Source organism: Myotis nattereri (assembly GCF_964212035.1).
Source record: "Myotis nattereri genome assembly, chromosome: 2".
NCBI classification, from domain to species: Eukaryota; Metazoa; Chordata; class Mammalia; order Chiroptera; family Vespertilionidae; genus Myotis; species Myotis nattereri.
In genome coordinates this window covers 188151226-188165881 of record NC_138076.1, presented here as the reverse complement: position 1 = coordinate 188165881, position 14656 = coordinate 188151226, and positions in this window count along the sequence as shown.

Below are 14656 nucleotides of genomic sequence, written 5' to 3'. Positions count from 1 at the left end.
GGGCCCTGCAAGTCATCTTTCATTTCCTATTGTCTTGCAGTATCTTCCCCAAGCTCTTGTATATTTGATATGAGTTCTTGTTTTATAGATACGGTAGCTTTGTTTAGGTCTTTTTTTTTAAGTTTATGGCAATATGTATAGCCCAAATTTTTATCTGCTCTATGGACACATTTTTTTTTTCCCTTGAAAGTATTTTTTGTCTTCCATTTTATCTTTTTTCTCTTCTTTTATTTTCTTGTCATAGCTTTGCAGAGATGATATCAGTTTTTTTTCTGGATCTGCTACTGGCAGGAGGTTTGTGTGGGAGAGATGCCATGTCCATGCCCTAGGCCAGCAGGTTTCTCACTGTTCCTAGATAGACACATAGTTCCTTATGACACAGATTGTGTGTTTGAGTGGATTATTTTGTCTTCCATTATCCCTAGTTACCAGAGCTCAATAGCTTTAGGGCTACTCACATTGCGGTTCTGTTCTCTGGCCCTGCCTCAATAACAGGCTGCTTCCTGCAAATATGGGGTCGCTGTAAGATTTCTCTTCTAGCTATAAGGTCTCTGCTTCTCTTTGATGCCAAACTGGGTCCAGAGAAACTCCTGCTGCCAGTCTATGGACCTGTCCCTATTTATTCATAGAATTATGGATCCACCTTCCTGGGGTGTGACACCTACTTTGATCTGTTGACTTTTTCTGAGGCCAAGGATTTAGAATTTGCATAAATCTTACATTACAATAGAAAGAATTGTTAATTGTGTTTGGGATGAATATAAATTCTGGCTGGCTTTGAAACCAGTAGTAGAAACAACAGCAAGTTGAGAAATGGGGATTGAAGCTATAGTGCCTGAGGCATCTGGCATGATTCATATCTCACTCTCAGATAAGACATCTTCCCATTACAATATCAAGGGGGATAATAGGTAAAACTGAACTTGGAAAGTGTCTGGCTTGTAGAAGCTGTTCAAAAATTCCAGTTATTCTCTCTACAACCATAATGACACTGCAAAAAAGGTGGAAAATCAGCCATATACAAATATACTATTTTGGTAATACAAATCTAGTAGTTTTATGAACATAAATATGTCTCTCCTGCTCTAGTTCCTCCTATTGGGCATCTTGGAAGCCCATTCATCACTAAGCAGAATCAGAAAGAAGGATTCAAAATCAGAAGCTATTTCTCTCACTTATATCACTTAACAGTAACAGCTGGTTCCTATCATTCTTTAAGTGATTCTTATAATTAAATTATTGCCTTGTGTCTTTTTCTGATTCTCCTTTTATGGCAGGTTGTGCCGCACTCAGCATGGCCAGGGGTGAACCTGGGGGGTGGAGGTGGGGAGCGGTGAAGGATTAAAGAAGACAGACAAGAGAATAAAGCTGGGGCTAGGTGGGATACTGCCATCTGAGGCCAAGTCTTTATTTTATAGCCAGATTCCACGAGGCAAGAAAGGGCGTGGTCAAGATGTTTACAATGTTCTCAAGGGTTTCCAATCTACTTAATTACATGCATCTGAACTCTATCAAGCTTTGTTTTGGCAGCACTTGCTGCACCTACCGCAGCCTATGTCACTTAGCCACCTGGAACCACAGGTTCGGACTATAAGGTCAAGCTTACAACTATAGCCTTTGGCTATAATTGTGCTGGGAGGGCTTTGCCCTCCAAGCTGGGACTTGCATGTGGCTTTGCCACGAGAGGACCATGCCCTCTCATTAGTCTGAGGCTCGAACCTGTAGCTGCTCTCCACAGCAGGTCAGTTTTGTGTGTGTGTGTGTGGGGGGGGGGGGGGCGGGGGCGGGTGGGGGGGGAGGGTAGTTGGGACAAGGGAGGGGGAAGGGTTCTTCACTCTGTAGTGTTAGTCTTATATGGCAGGACTGGCAGACAGCTTTCTTACCTGGAGCTTTGCGGGTCTGGGACTTAAGAGTGGAAGGAAATCTGAGTCAGCAAAGAGACTCTACATGTGGGATGGGTATAGGAAAACAGATTTTAAACTACGAGATCACAGAAGGAGAAGTTAAGGGCAGGTTGCACACTGGGGTGGTCTAGGACAGAAGTCTAGCTGGCCTGTGTATTCTCCCTTCATCATGATGACACCGTGTCTGGAGCTAGTAAAATGTAGGGATAGAGCATATAATCTTCAATCTATCTGCCTGCACTGCCTGTATGTTCACCCCTAGTGGGAACTCTGATAGGTAAGCTGTTGTAACTTCTTTAAACCCCTTAAATTACAGCGGTTCTCAACTTGTGGGTCGAAACCCCTTTGGAGGTCGAACGACCCTTTCACAGGGGTCGCCTAAGACCATCCTGCATATCAGATATTTACATTACGATTCATAACAGTAGCAAAATTGCAGTTATGAAGTAGCAACGGAAATAATTTTATGGTTGGGGTCACAACCATAAAACTGTATTTAAAGGGCCAGAGGTTGAGACCCACTGCCTTAAAACATCCAGTAAAGTAACTTCAAGAGAGTAGGTGCTCTAGATTAATTTGTTAAACTAATTTAAACAGTACTTATTACTCTAGATAAATACAAGGAAGATATGGTTATAAAATAAGACTGATCCACAAGATAAAGACCAAAATTCAGTGCTGTCCAGGTGGACAAAATATAGCTTTGCTGGTGAATGGAATTCCTAAATAAATGCATAATACGTATTTTCAGAGGAGTTTTTCATAAAATAACCACACCTTGAGTTTTAATTCATTTTAATTTGGGAGGACAATGATAAATTTTATCAATGGTTTCTATAATTTCAGACTTAAAAATTGATGGATGAGTTGCAAATGTATGAAAAATGGTTTGGGAAAACAACTTTTATTCAATAAGTTGTTTGTTTTGGTAGATCAAAAAGCACATATTTTTTAAGGCAATGTTTATTTTATGTTTTGAGTGGCAGCAAAAATAATTGCATGTTTGAAATCTTTGAAATATGTTTTAATGCTTTTTAAATGACTTAAGAGCAAATGTGCCAAACTTACCACTGCTTAAGCGATTTTGTGGTTGGAAGTTAGCTTCACTTGCTAAGCCTTTGGAACTGTTTAATATGCTGTTTGATTATATCTTTTAAACTGAAGTCAGTGTCTGCACCTGGTGGAGTGTTTAGAACATTTAACATACCTACAGCAAGTTTTTGTAAAGAAGAGATATTGTAATTCTGTAAATGCTTGATTTGAACTCTAAAAAATGGATTTAAACATTTTTAATATAATAAAAATTATGCAAACATGGTCTTATAAGAGGATTTTATTGGTAAACTTAACTTATATGCCTGGTATGTATGCTGAGAATTCATTTTCAGAAAAGACTATCTTGCCCTGACCGGTTTGGCTCAGTGGCTAGAGCATCAGCCCGTGGACTCCAGGGTCCCAGGTTCGATTCCGGTCAAGAGCATATACCTTGGTTGCGAGCACATCCCCAGTAGGGAGTGTGCAGGAGGCAGCTGATCGATGTTTCTCTCTCATCGATGTTTCTAACTCTCTATCCCTCTCCCTTCCTCTCTGTAAAAAATCAATAAAATATATTTAAAAATAGAAAAGAAAAGAAGATAGTCTTTTTTTTAATATATATTTTATTGAATTTTTACAGAGAGGAAGGGAGAGGGATAGAGAGTTAGAAATATCGATGAGAGAGAAACGTCGATCAGTTGCCTGCTGAACACTTCCTACTGGGGATGTGCCCGCAACCAAGGTACATGCCCTTGACCGGAATCGAACCTGGGACCCTTCAGTCCGCAGGCCGATGCTCTAGCCACTAAGCCAAACCAGTTAGGGCATCTATCTTCTTTTCTAACTTAAAAATATTTTCAATTTAATGAGATAATGTATTTAAAATGATTTAGATAAGTCTATAAAGTTCAGATTCAAGATTACTCCCCAGTGTTTCTTATTAAATGTATATTTTAAGTTACTGGGAATTCATGGAATTATAGAGTTTTTTGTACACATATTTACTGGTACTACCTAGTAATTCACAGTTTCCTGTACACTTAGTATATGGCAGGCACTGTTCTAAGTGCTTTATATGTATGAACTAGTTAACCCACACAGCATACCTATGAGCTAGGCATGATCATTACCATTTTACAGATGAGTTGATGGAAGCAGAGACCCACAAAGGGATTTAAGGTCACACATACAGCTGAGATTAGAAGCTGGTTAGTTACTCTTGGCTCCAGCATCTGTACTTTTAACCACTGTGACAGACTACTATGTGCCAGGCACTTTGGTAAAATGCAGCCTTTGTGCCATAATTCCAAGAAAAGAAAACACATGGGCTTTTAGGGGGTAAAAACAGGTCCCCAGAGGTCATTTAGCCATCCTGCCCATGGTCATGCTCTCCAGCAGTCTGCAGGCTGCCACGGACAAGGGGGGGAAATAGCAATGCTGTGGAATCTCTATAATGAGCTGTTCAGGGACTGAAACAGTGCCTCCTTATAGGTTAAATAGGGTATATTGGGCTTTTATTGTATTTACTGCTGCATCTTAGGGTCTGGGATTTGGTCATATTATTTCCAAATCCTTATATAATGAACTGTGTTACTGTAGGATTCTACAATTGTAGCTATAAATATAAAACACAAACGCACAAAGGCATCCACCCATGTATAAAATTACTAGGGAAATGGGACGGATAAAAAAATGAATTGTTAGGTTTAGGGCATAATTACTGGGGGCTCTCGTCTGGTTAGATCTTGAGAGCAGTTTGGAAAGATTTCAGGGGCATCGTGAAAGTCAAGTACAGATTTGTGTGGGTCAAATGATATAGACAGATTTCAGATGGTGCAATGACAAGGGTAAATTGTTTCTTAGAAAAAGGGTGCCTGTGTGCTTAGTGCTTCTAAAATTTGTTGACAGAATAAGTGTTGAGGCTAAAAATCTGAGAGCTGTATCAGAGATGCTGTCATAGACATTGTCACCCCAAGTTTCTGAAGGCAGAAATATTGGCTTACTTGTAGCCATTGTATCTTGCAAGTCAATATCACTTGTTGAATTTATTTATAGGTGCAAATATGTTATGTAAGCAAAGGAAAGAACATGTCAGGAAGTTGAATAAAGCTGCATGCGATAGGTAATGTTTGAGGATGACTAGGAGTACTGTAGGTAAAAAATGTTGGCGCTTGTAACTCTCAGACTTGTCTGCACTGAACCTACAGCAATTCATCAATTACAGTTCAGATTTTCCTATCCCAGCACTGGTCCCCACAGTGGTTTCTGCTGGTGAGTCTTTGCTCTCCTAAGCCACGACTCTCTTCCCGCACCGCTGCAACCTTAGGGGTAGCGGTTTGCCCTGGCTCCTTCTCTGTCTTATGGACCCAAGAAGAGGTGTTGATTTTCCAGTCTCTTCAGCTTTTTACTCGTCAAGATCGAGTGGCCACTTCCAAATCTTCTTACATATGGAACCAGAAGTGGAAAGTTGTGTGTGTGTGTGTGTGTGTGTGTGTGTGTTTTTAAAAAACCCCAAGAATGAATGCTTTAAAATTTGTCTAAAATCTCCATTAGTAGATTTAAAAATATATGAAGAAACCCATAGAGGTCTGTAGTCTATAACCAGTGTGTACCCATGTCAGTTTCTTGGTTTTGATAACGTACTACAGTTAATGTAAGATGTCTCCACGCAGGAACCTTGATGAGCAGTGCACTCTGTACTATGTTTTGCAACCTATTAATCTGTAACTATTTATAATAAAGGTTTTTTTTTTCAAGATTGATGAACTTTATATATATATATATATATATATATATATATATATTATTGATTTTTTACAGAGAGGAAGGGAGAGAGATAGAGAGTTTGAAACATCGATGAGAGAGAAACATCGATCAGCTGCCTCCTGCACATCTCCTACTGGGGATGTGCCCGCAACCCAGGTACATGCCCTTGACCGGAATCGAACCTGGGACCTTTCAGTCCGCAAGCCGACGCTCCATCCACTGAGCCAAACCGGTTTCGGCATAAAGGTTTTTTTTTTAAAAAGTAAAATAATCTAGAAAAAAACATTTGTAACCCAAGAGGAATAAAAAAAAATCAAAGCTTAGGTATGTAAAATGCCAACCAACAAAACATTATAGTAGAAAAGTGGACAAAAACTGAGTAGGCATTTTGTATAACATAGATACTAAAGTTACGAAAAGTTGTTCAAACTCAATTGTGGTCAAGAAACAACAAATTGAAGGCATTGATTTCTATTTATCAGCCTGGCAATGATTAACAATGGACATAATAATACCAAATGTTGCCAAGCGTGTGGGTAATTAGGCACTCCATGTACTTCTAGTAGAAACGTAATTTGGCAAAATGTAGTAGAAAGCCAATTTGATAACACACAAAGTCAACAAAAGTTGCAATTTCATATATATAAGAATTTATGTTAGGAAATAAGGATGTGCACAAATATATCTATAACAGTGTAAATCAGGCCTAGCCAGTTTTATTCAATGGATAGAGCGTTGGCCTGCAGACTGAAGGGTCCTGGGTTTGATTCCGGTCAAGGGCACATGCCTCAATTGCAGGGTCCTCCCCAGCCTGGCCCCTGGTCGGGTGCGTGCAGGAGGCAACCAATTAATGTGTTTCTCTCACATTGATAATTCTGTCTTTCTCTCTCTCTTCCACCCCCTAAAAATCAACGGAAAAATATCCCCAGATGAGGATTAAAAAAAAATCTAAAAATGAATGTAAATCAAGCATTATTTATTAGAAACTTTAAGAAACAATAATAGAAAAATGATTAGATAAACACATGAGGATATCATTGTAGAATTATATTAAATATCAAGGGAAAATGATATGAAGTATAAAAAAATCAAAGTAAAAATAATATGAAAGAATATGTACAGTGTGATGCCAATTATATTTCCAAAGGTTATACATAGAGAGAAAAACATGGAAATAACAAAATAGCAATAATTGGATAACTCAGGGTAGTGGGATCATGTTTGATTTATTTTCTTCTTTGTGACTATTTAAGTATTCTGTTTTAAATGTATTATTTTTATAACCAAAGCAATAAATAAACCAGATTTTATAAAATCTGTCAACAAGTTTATTAAACTCCCAGTATTCTAAATGGTGCAGGAACAATACTCCTACACTTTTAAAGCTTGTCATCTATAGTATCAGCTATTATAAAAATGGTAGGCACACCTACCCGTGCATATAATCAAGCAAAGCTGCATACGAGAGCTCAGAGGAAGCCTGTGTGAAGAAAGGAATGTGAACTTGGCAGTCAGACAGAACTGGCCTTAAATCTTACCTTTGCTGGTTTTTTAAAAGGTTTTGTTTTTTCATCTAAAAATGGGGATACTATTACCTACAACATCTGAGTTATAATGAGAATTAAATGGGATAAGATACATAAATGGCTAGTATACAGAATATATTCAGTAATTGTTAGTTCCCTTCACCAAAGAGAGTTGTGGTAATAAAAGAAGTATGTCTTGGAAAGTTTGGAAACAGAATAAATACTCAAAACTTATTACTTCCGAATGCCATTTATGACATTTTACCATCACTGTTGCTTTTGAGGTTCTTTATTCTGTTGTATCTGTATAGTATACAGCAGAAATACTATACAATAATTGCAGTTGCTCATCTTTCCCAACTTCATGATAAATGATGTCAAGTTGGTAGTTTGGATTTATTTATTGTGGAAGTATTTATATCACAGAAATTAATAAATGAAAGTTAGGGTGTTTTTCTGGGAGAATCTATTGTAAGTTTTTAAAAATTGATTTTAGAGAGGGAGGAAGGGAGAGAAGAGGCAGAGAGAAATACTGATATGAGAGAGACATCGATCAGTTGCCTCCCATATGTGCCCTGACCTGGGATTGAACCCCAAACCTAGTATGTGCCCTGACTGACCAGGAATCCAACCCTAATCTTTTGGTGCATTGGACAACACTGCAACCAACTGAGCCACATCAGTCAGGGTGGGAGAATCCACTTTTAAACATTACCAGAACACACTGCTCTCAAAAACAGAGTGCCTTACCATGCATAGACTCATGGGAGAGAATCTGGTTTGTAGGGTTTCATGGCCAGGTAGGCAGAAAACGTGGCTAACTAGGGGTATCTCTATGGTACAGCAGGGCTTGAGCCACTTTGTAAGGCTAAGAGGAGAGGCTTTAGTCCCCAAGGAAAGGGGACCAGGAAGAACAGAATGGGGAAGGGGAATCAAAGTGACTATCCATTCCTGAGACTTGACACGTGTGGGCAAAGAGAGCTTCACCCAAGGTGGCATAGGGGATGCCAGTGGTTGTCCCTGGGCCACCAGTTCCTGGAACTTAGGGTTAGCAAACGGACATGGGACTCCCACTGGTCAGCATCAGAATACATGGGAGAATGACTGGTATTAAGCTCCTTTCTGTATGCATGTAAGTATGTACTTATGTACATATGTGTGTACATATGGATGAATGTATACACAAGTATGTGTATTGTAGGAGGAAAGGAGCTGAAGCTATTTAAATACTTATTACATCTTGCCTTAATTCCCGGAGGAACTGAAGTCTGAGTCTTTTTATCTAATGTGGGAGCAAAGATCCTTTGACTTAGCTGTGTGGTGTGAGAATGAAGATGAGCAGACTTAGCTCTGAGCTTCTAGTGGAGGCAGGAAGTGAGGAACTAAAGTAAGCAATGAAACTTAGCAGCGGCAGCCCATGGATTGAATCAGTTCACATATTTGACTACCACAGTGAATTCTCGTATGCCACCAATATCAGGACTTTTTCTTGCGAGCGACCTGTGTTTTTTGTTTCCAGATTGAATAGGGCTTTCTCTCCCTTCTGACTACTAGGGCCTGATAAATGCAGATATGTATCAGTAAATACTTCCTCCATGATTCATTTCCTCTCTACCCCATGGGATAAATCACATAGTTTAATGAGGACTGATAGGTTAGGTTCTGCATTTCTGTAAAAACAAGGATAGCACTGAACAGTGAGGACCAGGTGAGGGCATTGGTTTTTCCTACAGGCTTTGGACTCAGATGGATGTGAATTTGAGTTCCAGTTCTACTAGTATATTATAGCTGAATGGCAGCACTTATCCTCTCTAAGCCTTGGGTTTCTTGTCTATAAAATGGGTATAATAATAGCACCTTATCCATTAAGTTACCATGCAAATGAAACACCTAACATAGTGAATGGCATATAGAAAGCACTCAAAAATTTAAAATTAATTGCTTTAATCTTTTGTAGTGAATTCACTTTCCAACATGCCACAAATTGCATGTGTGTGTGTGTGTGTGTGTGTGTGTGTGTGTGTGTGTGAATATATATGTATTATGACTAGAAATGGGCAACAATCTTTGTGGATGTAATAGCAGAATAGTTAATGCCAATATGACAATTCTGTTGTCTGGTTTCCTTCACATGAAACAGTGACTGAGCTGTATCCATCCTGCTACTGTATGAGGAGTTTTCTCCTTTTATTCCCCCTTTCTCTCTCTCTCTTTTTAAACAATATATTTTTTATTGATTTCATAAAGGAAGGGAGAGGGAGGAAGAGATGGAAACATCAATGATGAGAGAGAATCATTGAACCACTGCCACCTGCATGCCCCCTACTGGGGACAGATGCCAAAACCCAGGCAGGTGCCCTGACTGGGAATAGAACTGTGACCTCCTGGTTCATTGGCGAATACTCAACCACTGAACCACACTGGCCAAGCAGTTTTGTCGTTTTTATTATTGAACTAGAGGCCCAGTGCACAAAATTCATGCATGGCGGGGTGTCCCCTCAGCCCAGCCTGCACCCTCTCGCAATCTGGGACCTTTTGGGGGATGTCCGACTGCTGGTTCAGGCCCGATCCCGCAGACGGGCCTGAACTGGCAGTTGGATATCCCTCTCGTAATCCAGGACCACTGGCTTCTAACTGCTCTGTTTGCCTGCCTGATTGCCCCTAAAACTCAAGCTTCTTCTTTCTTAATTTTTAATAATTATATTTCTTCTGTATTTTTTTATTTTAAAAGTCAAGCTTCTTGAGAACATGAGGCATTTAACATCATTACATATTCCTTACAGAGAGCTAAGCATGGTAAACATAGCAAATACTTAACACTTACGGGCGTCTATACAAACACTTTCCAACCAGGAATGTCTTAATAGGCAGCCTCCAAAAACTTGAACTGGAAAACCTAAAAGTAGAGTGCTCAGAATTCAGGCGTGAGGTGCTATTAGCAGGATTTCTATCCCAATTAAACTCTAATTCTTAGCTCTCAACAGTCTGGACAGACTGCCCTTCACTGTCTCCAAAGTTTCTTATTCGTCACTATCCCATTTTCCTGTTTTTGAGTTCAATGTTTTATATCCACATCAGTATCAACGTACCATACAAAACCCACCTGCCAGCCTAGCTGGGCAGGCAGGAAGGGGGTCCATGGCAGCATAGAAAACCGTGGTTCTTGTCCCAAAAGAGGAGAAAATGGGTTTACAGTCAAGGAAACAAAATCAGAACATGATCAAGGAGAAGCCTAGAAACTGCATCGAGCGGAGGTGCTGTGGGCAGCGGTGCCTCTGGGCTGGCCCAGCAGTCCCTGCAGCAGCCTCGGTTCCTGGGAAGCCTGGGTCAGAGAGGGCCCAGCTCTTGGGGTTATTTTTAATAATTTTGCTTTTGGGGGAGGAGGGCTCTGGGCAGCAGCTCCATATGGGGGTAACCAGTGTGGGTTTCACTTCAGGGTTTGGAGGGGAAGTTGTGTCTGTGGGGTGAGACCCACCCGGGCCCAGCCCCAAATGTCACAGCTGAGGTTCTTGAAAGTGGCCCAGAAAGTTCCTTCCTGCCTTCTTCCTGCCCTGACCCCAGGCCTATGGCTTAAAAATCAGGGCACCAGGCTGGGGCTGAGCACCCCAGGGGCCTTTGTAAACATGGCAGGTCCAGGCAGGGGGAGCTTGGGGGAACTGTAGGAACTGGTGGGGGCAGCCAGAGCCAGGGGAGGCAGTGCCCATGGGGACAGGGGGCATGGGGTGGAGGAGGTATGCTCCTGTAACAGAGACTTAGAGGTACAGAGACTAAGAGAGACAGAGAGGACAGAGATGGGGATAGAAAGAGTGACAGGAAGAGAGAGACTCAGAGAAAGCAAGAGAAAGATTGAGACAGAGAAAGATCCACAAAGAAGACAGACAGACAGACAGACAGAAAGATGGAGTCCTGCTGTGTATGAGTCAGCGGGTTGTGGGAGGGGGGCCCGGGAACCGGGGCTGGCACGGGATGTGCCAGTGTGATGGTAAGTGCATCGTTGAGCTGCAGGAGGGAGGTGTGCTGGTAGTGCAGCAGCAGATCCTTCGGAGACCCATTCAGGTTGTAGGGCTCCGCAAAACCCAAGCCAGTGGCTGGGCGGTAGATGACACCCTGCTGGGTATCGCCGTCCACCACCTCAGAGCAGGCATAGCAGCCCCGCTGGCTGCTCTCACGGATGAGGAAGGTACATCCTGCTTGCCGGTCAGCATTTCCTCAGCCTGCGTGCGGTTGATCTTGCCCACATACCAGGTTCCTTCCTCAAGATGGGGGAGGTCATCCTCATCCTCCATCAGTGCGTACTGGCCTTCAGTCTCATTTTTGATTCCCAACCACTGGTTGATTTTCTTCTGCCGGGCGCCTTTCTGGGTGAGCCATACCAGGTACTGGTCTCGGATCTTGTGCAGATGCATGAGGTCTGGCTTCAGGCTGTTCATGTGCTGATCGATCTCACGGTTGTCCCAGGCCTGTGTCCGCAGCTCCTGTTCCAGTTTTGTGCAGCTCTCGGGGATCCTCTGCATCTCTTTGTCATTGCCCTCACACCAAGTGCTCCAGATACTCCTGGCTGCCCTTCTCTTGAGTCTGGCCCTGCTCTTCGAAGATCTTGATGGTTTCATCGAAGGCTTGGATTGTGGTGCGCTTCACCTGCAGTTCCTGGGAGGTGCGTGTGTACTCCTCGTAGAGCTGGTCCTACTGGGGGCTCTTGTCCTGCGCTTCAAACCAAGGTAACAAACAAAACCTTTAATTCTGATCTTCCTGGTTCAAGGGAACAGCAAACCTCAATAGAAATAACTTCCCACTAGAAGTCACGTCCAAATACTGTGAAACTGAGGACTATAGGGCTGACTGCACATGCCCAATAACAGGCTCACGTTCTAGCGCTAGGCGCCCAGGCGTCCTCCACAATCCCACAATCCTCTGGTCGCCCAGGCGTCCTCCACAATCCCACAATCCTCTGGTCGCCCAGGCGTCCTCCACAATCCCACAATCCTCTGGTCACTCAGGCGTCTTTCTCAATCCCACAATCCTCTAGGCGCCCAGGTGTCCTCCTCAATCCCACAATCCTCTAGGCGCCCAGGCGTCCTCCTCAATCCCACAATCCTCTGATCGAATGCTTCCGGTTTTTCTAGCTCCTCCTTCAGTGGTGTTTCTTTCAGTCGGGTTGGGAGTCCAGGGCCTCTAGTTGGAGAGGATTTTTCTGCTCTCTGAGGTTGATAGCTGTTTCCTATTTGGAATCAGTGACGTTTCGGGAGAACTGCTGCTGCCACGGACATGTCGGTTCCAAGCTCACTCATGAGACAACCGCCCATTCAGGCCACAGCTGGCGCCATCCTGGTTCGCAGTGAGAAAGGTACTGTGCTGGGCCGTTTTCCAATCGGATCTTCCTCCTCCTTCCCCAGCGCACTCCACACCTCCTCCAGCCGACCACCCCAACCCCGCCGACCCTTAAGTCCTTCTCCTCTATTTCTTCGACTTTCCCCATCAAACTCGCACGCTGTTGGGTTGCCTAGGGGCGCCCCTAACCGCTCCCTGAGGGGCGGGGCCAGCCTGGGCGAGGGGCCGTGGTGTTATGGTCATTATGGTCACTTGCTTTTCATAAATATAACAGATAGCATTGGATTGTATGACCATGCCACGTTTTATCTATTCACCTGTGGATAGACATTTGGGGTATAACCACTTTAGAGCTACAGTGGGGCCTTGACTTACGAGTGCCCCAACTAACGAGTTTTTCGAGATAGGAGCCGTCTCTTGGCCAATTTTTTTGCTTTGAGTTGCGAGCTAAAATTTGGGTTACGAGCCAGCTTCAGATACCCCACCGCTAGTTGGTACAGCGAATGTCACAGTGAAAACCACAACATCAGCCCAGCATCACGTGTCTCACTTGTTCACTTTATGATTTGACATACGAGTAATTTGAGTTACGAGCTCTGTCAGGGAACGAATTAAACTCGTAAGTCGAGGCCCCACTGTATTATGAATAAATTTCTATGAACATTCCTGTACGAGTCTTTTTGTGGATGTAGGTTTTCATTTTGATTGGGTAAATAGGTAGAAATGCAATTGTGGGGTCATTGTGTAGGTTACGTTTAACTTTAAAAGAAAGTTCGGTAAGCATTCCCACAAGCAATTTATTATATTTTTGACTGCCTAACATCTTCACCAAACCTTTGGCAATATCAGTCTTTTCACTTTTATTCATTCATCTGGGTGTGTAGTTATCTCATTGTGGTTTAATTTGCGTTTTCTCTGTTGACTAATGATGCTGAGCATTTTGTCAGATTTTGGTCCCCTGCACTGAATTCTATGTCCTTAATCAGACAGGAAGGACAGTAACTTAAAATCAAGCACATTAACAGTGTCAGGTACCTCCTACAAACCGTTTGCATATTGATTTACCTTTATTCTCACCCCTATTAAAGTATTGTTGTATGTACATCTTTAGGACTTACGTTACTTTCTATCTCATGCATGATTTTTTAAAAATTATTATTCAGCTGGATTTAGTTCAGAGTAACTGCTCTCTTGGCAAAATCCTCTTGATTATTTATATGGTAATCATGAAGTGAAGCCTTTCAGATTACTTAATGCCTTGTATTTGGAGGTGTGCCTTTCTTCAAGAGTACTCAAAGCCTTTTGACATTAATATTCACAACATCTTGGTGTAGTGAGTGGGGCACATGGGGAGAAGAAACAAATTCCAGAAGGTGACTGAGCCTAAATCTCAGAGGAAACTGGTGAAATTCAGATAAGTTGACTCACAGTCACCAGACCTACAGCAACCTAGCAAACCAAGGTATCTCTCCTCATGGGGTCTGACTGATAAAGATTTCAGATAAAGCCGAGTCATTTCATCTACTGATATAAAGTTAATATAGTTTCTCCCAAAATCTTTCAGAACTAGAAAGTTATCATGAGCCGTGCCATGGAGGGTCTCTGTGGATTTATGAACTGATTGTTACAAAGAAAAAGAGTCATTCTGCCCCCCGGAAAAAGATGTGTGAGAATGCAGTAATACAGGGAACAAAAAGTTTCAAAGAACAATGCACAAAAACCTCCTATCCTCTCATACACACATAACTATTTTCAAGTGAGAAGATTCTGTGTTTTGTGAAAAACAACAAAGAGAAGTATCGGACCTCTAGCAATACAGGCATAAAACACACAGTGTTCCAGGTTGGCTTTTCCTATATACGAACATATTGCATATTTAAAGAGTCACTCTGAAGTAATATGTCTGATGTTTAACAAACATGCCAGAATTCAAGCGCCCAAATGGGTGATTTTCCCCCCTCAATGTAGGCATCTTGGGATGTTTATACATTTCAATATCACTTTGTCACTGATAAAAACATTTTTGGAATTGCTATTCTGGAATTGCCTTCAAAGTCTTAGGAACATTCTTTTGAATATCTTCAGGCTTCTGTGGCT